Raw genomic sequence first — 10,587 nt, 5'->3', positions numbered from 1 at the left:
CAGACCCTTCCGCCTCTGGTTCGGGAGGTGCCGGGACTGGGGCTGGCTCGGGTTCAGGTGCGAAGCGGGCTTCCTCCAAGTGATGGACCCTCCAATCTATCATACCCATCTGTTGGGCCTGCGAGTTAAGCCTTTCATGATCCAATCGAGCGTCTCTCAGTATCAGACCCTGCACCTCACGCCCTTTTAGAGCTTCTGCCTTCAAGTCATTAGTCCTCCTAATAAGTTCCTGTATCTGCTTCTCTTGAGTTTCCAATCGCCCGCCTTGGGTATCAACCTTTCTTAGTAATTTCTGATTCTGCTCCATCAAGACTTGGTTTTGTTCTATTAGAATCTGGTTATAATCTCGGAGGGCCTTACTCACAGCCGCCTCGGCCTGAGCGCTGAGGGAGTCAACTGGTAGGGCATGCGTAGGTCGGGAGGACGACTCCCCGCCCTGTGCGAGTCTCTTCCTATAAGCAGCACGCGTCTCCATCTGACGCGGGGGTGAGTGAGTATCAGCGGGTGCCTTCCCTGGCGCCCGGGATTGGTCGGAAGATGCGGACGATGTAGACATACCTGTCGAGTTGATGACGTAACGCAGGTTAAACGAAAGAATGCACACTCACAACGTTCCAAAGGAGGGTATTAACGCAGAAAGGAAAAAAAAAATATGACAGAAAGAGTAAGCACACAAGGTTTCAATCAATAGTTGCTACGTCCGTTTCCTCGTCCACTCTTGTTTCTATATATGGAAATGAACTAATTTAAGGGTCGAAAACGAGGAAAGTGTTCAGGTTTATCATGTTAAGAACAATTAACTACCATATTCATACACAAACAGGGAAGAACCCCTCTCACACTCGTTAAGCCTCATTGGGATTTGCATGCACCACGCGTTATTATTATGTGTGCACCCATAATAATAAGGCGGTTTGCATGCTCCTCTCGATGCTTCTTAACTTATGTTTGAAGTTTCTCCCACCCCAATCAACACAAAATAAGCACTACCAACAAGATTAAAGTTTACTAGATACAAGCGTTATGTTGCACTAACAATGTGTCATGATGCCTACCAGGTCGTATCGTGCATGCTATAAATATAGTTACGTTTACTAGGCATATAAAGCACAAGCTAAGGAGGAACGAACCTTGCAGTCTGAAGCTGAGTGTCATGGTCACCGTTTGGATCAATTCGGTTATAGTCTGGTTTTATGAAAACATTTTTTTTTAAAACCGAGTTCTCTATAACCAGTGGCTCTGATACCAAACTGTCACACCCCCAAATAACCACCTAGGGCATGTCCCTAATGGAGGTGCAACGATCCAACAAAGAGCCACTAATCATATCAAACACAAGTAATAATGTACTTAAATACTCAATAGAAAGAAATGTATCGTTTGAAAGTTAAATCAAAACCCAGGTACTGAGCGGAAGCATAAAAGTATAAATGTTCATCATGACCATAACCACTCCAGCAGCATCAGACGGCAAGTTCCCAAGTCCCTTCAGTAATTACCTACAAGCATGTAAACAAGTGTGTCAGACTACGCTGGTGAGTTCAAGGTTTGTGTTTGTTTACCAAGTTGTGTTACCGATCACGTGTGTAAAACAGTTTACAAAACGTTATGTTGTTTATTGCTAAGATGTTTGATGTTTCGATGTTTTGATGTTGTTCATGTTAGATACCCTAGGGAGTGTGCCCATAAGTATCCGGGGAGTGGGTACCCCTTAATGACCGTTTGCTATGTTGCCTTCGTTAGATACCCTAGGGAGAGTGCCCATATGTATCCGAGGAGTGTGCCTCTAACAACCATAGCCATACCCAGATAATTAGTTCACGCCCGTCCTTACGGCCCGGTGTGAGGTTTCCCACCTAATAGCGCTATCAACTAATCACCCCCATTGCCCTCCAGGCAATAACCAAAACCGATTAAGTTATTTACCCAATGTTTCCCTTCCAAATGTTTACCAGTTGTCCCAAACCACCGGGACGCATGCTTGAGAAAAGTACAGTGAACTCACCTTTGCTTTGCTCAGTTAGACAAGTTACTTGTTAAATAAATTCAGTACTCACAACCTAGAAGAGTGTTTGGTAATAATCAGTTTTACAGTTGGTTTACACATAGCCCACACCAGTGGTTATCACGTATGGCACGTATAATGGTCACGTAACAATTCAAGCAAGAACAATAACTAATCCTCATAAGAATCAGTGAACTAAATGCTCCATATCACATCAACCGGTTAACCTCAATCTTGGCCCACTTAACATATATGTAAATATGTCACTATGTTTTATTTGTCGTGCAATATCAATAACTAATACCCAACCCAATTTATAACTTGTAACCCACTGTTATGTTTTCATGTTACCCGCTAACCATGGTTCGGCCCAACTCGACAATTATAAACTTGTACAATTAGTATGCAGCCCAATTAACTTGTGTAACACAACAGTTAGCTCATGAATTATTTAAGTCCGTATGCTCACATGTTCCGGCCCACTAAACCCATGCTTATGGCCACTAACTAATATATACGCATAGCCAAGCCCAGTTGCCAGGCCCAGTTCGGACCTTGGGCCCCATTTAAATCATTAGTTCTAATTACATATTTTCAATGAAAGCAAAGCCCATTAATTAGACTTATCAATTAATTAGACTTATGTTACAATGTGGCCCTATAACATCTCGATTACAATACCCCCATTACATCAGTCATGCATGATCCTAATTAATTCAGCCCCTCATTTAATTATACCCGATCATAAACTCTACTACCTTAATCACTCGTTACCCATACAACATGCATAAGTATCGCACGTCAATCAGCACATATATGAACCAGATTATACAAGTCAGATTCAATACAATTTACATCCCTACCTATGCTCATGTGAAAATCCGAACACACAACACTTATCCGTACACAGTGCATAATCAATACGATGGGAAAAGACATACCTATGAAAGATTACAAGTAGAGTAGATGGTCACGAGAGGGGGGGGAAGGGTCTCCTGCTGCCGAATTGTATGGGAGAGGTAGAGAGGGATATGGAGTTTGTTGTAGTTTTTAAACTAGATCCAATCCTATTTGGGATATAACACGTATAGGGGTATGGGGCCGGTTAACTTAATCAATAAAGGTTGCTAACAAATTAACAATGATGTTGGGCCGATTGTTAAGTGGGCTCATTTAATTAATTAATGGTTTAGTTATATCTATGTGGGCTGACCGAATGATAGCATAGAGAGGAAGTTGGGCCGATTACATTATCTAGACAACAGTTGGGCTTGTTATTCGGACAATGAGGTATTGGGCCAGTTGCAATAATTCCACAGTGGCCCATTGTTTTAGCTATTAAGTTAGTGCACCGATCCATCTACCGGAGTTTTAACGTATTAAACGAAGACATCGAAGAGTAAGGACCGAAAGATGGAACGTTACTAGCCTTTAAAGTTCGGGTTGTCACAATGCAGCATGGAAAGGTCATTGCATATGCTTCACGACAACTTAAGCCTTATGAGGTGAATTACCCTGCACATGATTTGGAGCTTGCAGCAGTGGTTTTTGCGCTCAAGATTTGGAGGCACTATCTCTACGGGGAGACATGTAACATATTTACCGACCATAAGAGCCTTAAGTATATTTTCACTCAGAAGGAGATTAAGATGAGACCGAGGAGATGGTTAGAACTACTTAAAGATTATGATGCCAACATTCAGTACCACCCTGGTAAAGCTAATGTTGTGGCAGATGCTTTGAGTAGGAAGAGTTCAGGAGGCTTAGCTTGTTTAACTCTTCAGCCTCATATTCTATCAGATTTGAACCGCTCGGAGATTGGTCTACACTTTGGTGAATCAGTTGGTTATTTGGCGAGACTGAAAATTGAACCGAACCGAACCTTATCACACAAATAAAGGAAGCTCAATAATAGGATGGTCAGCTTTGGGCAATCTTGCAAAACTTAGAGGTGGGGAAGCAATCTGAATTTCGAGTCGATGAGCATGGGACAATATGGTGTGGGAAACGTTTATGTGTGCCAGATGATTCCACTCTACGTGAACAGTTGTTAGCTGAGGCACATAGTTCACCATTTTCTATTCACCCTGGATCCACAAAGATGTATAGAGATCTAAGGCAACATTTTTTGGTGGAATGGTATGAAAGAAGATGTAGCTAGATATGTTGGCCAGTGCCTGATTTGCCAGCAAGTGAAGATTGAACATCGGAGAGCTAGTGGATTGTTACAGCCTTTGGACATTCCGGTTTGGAAGTGGGATGATATTTCTATGGACTTCGTAACGGGTCTACCAAGAACCCTTAAAGAAGAATGACGCTATTTGGGTTATAGTTGATAGGCTCACAAAGTCTGCTCATTTCTTGCCTATTCAAAAGGGGTATCCAGTGAGTAAGCTATCAGAGATATTCCTTCGTGATATTATTCGATTGCATGGAACACCATCTTCTATAGTTTGCGATAGGGATCCACGGTACACATCACGGTTCTGGAAAGGTTTACAAAATGCTTGGGATACCAAGATACGGTTTAGCACTGCTTTCCATCCACAAACTGACAGCTAGTCTGAGCGTACTATTCAGATCTTGGAAGACATGCTTAGGGCATGTGCATTGGAGTGGACTGGCAATTGGGATGAGTACTTATGCTTGGTAGAGTTTGCTTACAACAATAGTTGGCAAGCTGGTATCGACATGGCACCGTTTGAGTTATTATATGGGCGTAAGTGTCGAGCTCCCATATGTTGGGAGGAGGTTGGTGAAAAATTGATTGAGGGGCCCGAACTGGTGCAGATCACAAATGAAAAGGTTGCTATTGCTCGTGAAAAACTCAAGGAAGCGCAGAGTAGACAGGAAAGCTATGCAGATCGTCACCGACGAACTTTGGAATTTAATGTTGGTGAAAAAGTGTTTCTAAAAGTATCACCATGCCGAGGTGTTCGACGTTTTGGCATAAGATGGAAATTGAGTCCTCGTTTTATCGGGCCATTTGAGATATTGGAGAAAATCGGCGGAGTTTCATATCGTTTAGCTCTGCCACCGCAGCTATCACACGTGCATAATGTTTTTCATGTATCGTTGTTACGCGGGTATAATTACCATCCTATTCATGTTGTGAACTATCCTCTACACGAGATTCATGAGGACTTATCGTACGAAGAGGAACCCGAGGCTATTCTGGATCGACATGAGCGTGTCATGCGTAAGAAATCTATACCTTTTGTCAAAATCTTATGGAAAAATCATCCAGAACATGAAGCGACTTGGGAATCGGAGGATGCAATCCGTTCTCAATATCCGAGGCTATTCGAAACCTAGTCCATTCGTATATATTGCGAACTCCTATCTCTACTATCGTACGGTACGTACCTGATTTTAATTATTGACGTATTGATATTGTTTATACAACGTGTTTAAATTCTGTGTATAATATTCAAATTTCTAGGACGAAATTATTTGGAATACCCGTAACTCTAGTGTCAATTGTTTTTGTGACTTTTGTGACAGTAATTTCGAGGACGAAATTCTTTTTAGGTAGGTAGAATTGTAATAATGTAAAATTTTAAAATAACAATCTAATGACTCACATAAGTATGAGACACATTATCATATATATCGAAAAAAAGACGTTGGAGGCTCAGATGTTAAAAAATTCTTTTTTGGGCTAAAAGGGTAAAAGTGATATAACCACAGGGGCCAAAATCGTAATTTACTCTAACTAATATTATTTATCATTTATACATTTACGGAGTTTTAAATAATGGGTTAAATTTTTTAAGACTTCGTTAACAAATTTTGCTACAACAAAATAATCTATTTATATCAATCTAAATTTTTATCTGTACTATACTATATAATAAAACATTAAGGTGTGACACATGTCGTTCATTGTAGGTATTTATTTTATGATTTTCTCGCCCCACTTCCAAACTTATCTTATATTAATTAAATATATAAATGAATAATGAGCTAATATTAAATTTTATCCTACTTTAAATTTCGAATACCATTCTTCTATCTTTCTAATAAAATATTATCCGAAATTGTAAATTGTTTTTTTTTTTTTTTGAACAACAACTATCATAGAACAAAAACTAGCAAGAAGCTAGAAAAAACAATGTACAGACTTACAAATTGAAACCAACCCAATCTTTCCACGAAAGATCGGTAAACGGGGACCTATTTTTAATCCAAAGGTACGAAATTGTAAATTGTTAAATTAAAACATTTTAAATAAAACAAATTATTTATCACGAAAACCAAACTTTGTATTAATATATTAAATATTTTTATTTTCACTGTACAAAATTACATTTACTAACTTTTTTATTATTTGGTATATAAAATAACATTTATTTAACTCGTGTAATAATGAGGTTTTTAAAAGATGTATTATTTTATTATTTGGTAAACAATATTACATTTATTCAATCCATGTAATACATGTGGTTTTAAAGATATAATTTTTTTATTTGGTATATAAAATTATATTAATTCAACCCGTACAATATGGTTCTTATATATATAACTTTTTATTATTTAATATATAAAATTATATTTATTCAACCGTGCAATAAAGGAAGTTTTTAAAGATATAATGTTTTATTATTTAGTATATAAATTTATTTACTCAACCCGTGTAATACACGGGGTTATAACCTAGTATATCATATATTAAATGATTTATGATCAAGTTTTATTAATTTAAAGCCTAAACAATTAAAGACATATTGCTAATAGTAATAATAAAAAAACACAAATTATGGCTTTGACTTTTAGTCTGTTGTAATTCAAATATCACATTGCCAAAACCAGTTATCACGTTCAACTTCAACGGAATAGCAAAAGAATCGGTGTATATCTCCGAGATCGCTAGTTTTTAAACAACCCATAACCTCATTCAGTTATCACATAAACCACACTGCAACACCCCTCATCGTTCAACTCTTCTATTCCTGTGGGTTTTGCCACCGAACCACAGCCGTAAGGGAACTCCGGTGACGTTGCGAAAGAGCTTTTGACGACCATTAAGGTATCAGTGATCTTCTGTTTTCTTTCGATATTCCTTGTTTCATATTTCCAAACCAGTCAAATAACAGCCTTAATGCTCCATTGCTAGGTCTCGAGACAACGGTGAAAACTTAGTTGTTCGTCTCTGTTCATAGCATGCCCGTTTGAATCTCTTAGCCAGTTTGTTAGCCTATTTTGAGCAGCGACGAACCGCCGCCGTTTGAAACGAACCGCCACCGTTTGAAACGACTAATCGGTTCGACAGGTACCACTGCTACACTCTTTTGTTCATCATATTTTCCCATGTTCGTAAACTATTATCTAAAGAATAACATTTTCGGTTCACCGCTGCTAGGCCTCCAACTACGAAATAGTTTTCCGTCGAAAATACTACGCTCGAACCTCGTCGTTATTACCGTTCGGAAGACCTCCATGGAACCTACTCTCCATCGATCAACTATCCTACTTGATACAAGGTACCGGCGCTAATCTGTTGTTTATTTTACTTCTTAATCAATGTTGAAATAGTGACATAGGTGGCATTCTGCAAATATGAAGAATATGAAAGCAAGTTAAAGCGCCTATGAGTATGCGAGCTGTTTTAACATGTGTTTGGTGTATACTACTGAATTAAAAGTAAAGTTATTTAAATAGAAGATAGAATGCCAAAATATGTATGCATTATCGAACCGCCATCATATGGGCATTTAAAGATTGTGTGATGCCAGCTTAAAAAAATAAATAATCATATACCATTTGAGGTTTCAAATATATATATAACAGTGTTTAACCATATCTTAAAACACTAGTAAATAAAGAGTATTAAGATTACTATTAGATTAATTATTTGTCAGTTATACCGTACAGGTTTCACACAAATTGGTCATATTTTTGTTCATTTCTCTATAGCATCGAATTAACTAATGTTTATTGTTGAAAGTAATTTTAATAGAAAATTAGCAATATAAATACATATGGTACTCCGTGAACTAATTTTATATTTATATATAACTCATAAATATGAATATAAAACTAGTAATTAAATACATGGATAACAAAATAAGCCCTGTATTTAAATAATGATATCCTAAATAAACAAGCTAAATAAGGTAGCAATTGTACAACAAATCTAATTTAAAAATGTAATGGTTATGTAGGCTTTGGTGATAGTTAAGGACATCGTCGTTGAGTTTTGTGCTTTTATCGTTTAAGCTAAGGTACGGATTTTGTAGTCTTTTTCTTGGAGCGTTTTATATTGTTATTGTACTCGTAGTGTCTAGGCTATTGAACCGTTGTCATTGTTTTCTAGTAGTATGCTTCTTGCCATCGATTTGCATGCGATAGATAAATTTCGTAGACTCATTATCGCATGTTCCTATTGATCATTGATCTTTGCCATAGAAATGAATTATTGTACTAGTTGTCTTGATTTAAATGTACCGTTTTATTGACCTCAATACCCGAGCACATCCACCTATGGGGACATAGGGCGTCATCATCGGCACCGATGACGTGCACCATCCGTGACGATGCGATTAGTTCACGGCGTCTCTACATTAGTATTTATTGTTTATGGATTATTGAGAGGCGTATGGATCTATCCTAGGATATTATTGTTACTTATTGGTATTGGGATAGGTGTGTATGCCTACATCCCCTCTACATATTGGTACATTGGAACTGCAGCTGATGTACACATTGTTTATTGTTTATTGTCATTGGCTCACATGGATATTTCCACATAGATTCTTATTGTATTGACTGACCATTGATTAGTGTTGACTGTATTGTTACAATTTTATTGTCATAGTATTGTGTAACAACTCTCACTAAAATAATTACTTATTATGTTAATTGTCCAATAAGGATATCCTAATTGAGAAACCCAAGTAATTCTGTATAAACCCTAAAATTTTCATAACAATCAGAATCAGGATCAGGGCCCCTAAAACTCAGGGGGGGTAAACCCTAGTTACGATTATCCAAATAAAAAGCTGTCAAAATCGAATTTTACAATTTCATCGACTCAGCAAGCCTACAAACACACGGGGCTACCCTATGGTAGGTAGTGACCCCTCCCGCCACGCGACGCCCATAGGGGTACCCCTCGCGTCACGCGAGGGGGGTCAAATTTTATGTATAAATAGGGGTGTTTGGGACTTGAATTCTGGAGTTGGAACGACGCTCAAATTCGAAATATACGCTGAGTTATAGTCCGAATACTTCACAACACACACAAATCACGAAACGCTGCCGCAATAACAGGGTAATAACTCGATCGCTATTACGATTCAACGTCCGATCGATTGAAACTATCCAACGAATGTTTAAGTGCCGCTCAAATTGGGTTTATACTTTGTCATTCGTTGTGATTTTCGACAGGATGTTTGAGTGCGGCCCAAACTCGGGCTATACTCTGTCATTTGTTGTGAATCCCGTGGATGTTTAAGTATCGCACTTTGTCAATCGTTGTGAGGGTTTAATCTCGTGAATTGTCGTAAATGCTGTATTAGTTACTAACCCTGTTTGTGTGCATTGTTATTTAAATAAGGTTAAACAAGGCTAATCAGTAGGCTTATACACTGCTCGTTAAATCTGCAATGTGAGTCATTCTCTTTTTATCAACTATTTTACAATACTCCAAATTATTTTCCAAAGTTATAATTACAGGGATTAAGTCTTTGTAATCACCAAATTACAGCCGGTATGTGGGGTACTGTTCACATTACTACTGTTTTTATCATTTTAGGTGAGCGTGCCTAAATCATGATATACACTATTAGGTAGTCGGACCTAAATAGTGATATACATCACTTTTGGGTGAACGGACCCAACAGTGATATGACCACAGTCACAGATCCGGTCGAGTGACAAATACTGTGGGTAGTTGGTTGATATGGAAACACTGTAATCGCTCTTAATACTGTAAATTATAATAAATGTGTTGTTTTCAGTAAACTGAATGATTCACTCAGTATTTCACCGCCGACAAAACCCTTTTCAAACATGTTTCAGGTGATCTGTTGTGATCCAAGAAAAGTGCCGTGAAGCACTACAAGCTTAGAGAAGTGGCTCACTTGTTAGACCCAGTTTATAATACTAAATTTTATAAGATAGAACCTTACATTTCGTGCCAAAGCTTTAGAGTTTACAAAAACTTTCAAGATTTGAAAACCAACTAGTTACAACATTCACATGTTTAACCTACCAAACGATATTCAAGGTATAACTACAAGTGTTTATATAGAAACAAAACAAAAGATCAAGTGCGGAAGCGTTGAATTGTGTGTTCGGTTCGACTTGATTGCTTGATCATCATCCTTTTACTTGGATACCTGAAAACTAAACATTTTAAACAAGCATTAGCATTATGATTCTAGATATTCACGTATTCAACCAGGTCCGAAAACGTGTTCAAGAAATTGAAATAAAAATCACATCAAGCTGGGCTCCACCGTAACTTACGGTGTCACCGTAAGTTACGATGGCTTCTGGACAATTTGAAGCCTACCGTAAACCAGTAGGATCCCACCGTAGCAGTTTACTGGCCACCGTAAGTTACGGTACCACCGTAA

Source organism: Helianthus annuus, chromosome 4 (genome assembly GCF_002127325.2).
Source record: "Helianthus annuus cultivar XRQ/B chromosome 4, HanXRQr2.0-SUNRISE, whole genome shotgun sequence".
Lineage (NCBI taxonomy): Eukaryota > Viridiplantae > Streptophyta > Magnoliopsida > Asterales > Asteraceae > Helianthus > Helianthus annuus.
The sequence above is the reverse complement of the archived record's forward strand: the minus strand, read 5'-3'. Positions refer to the sequence as shown.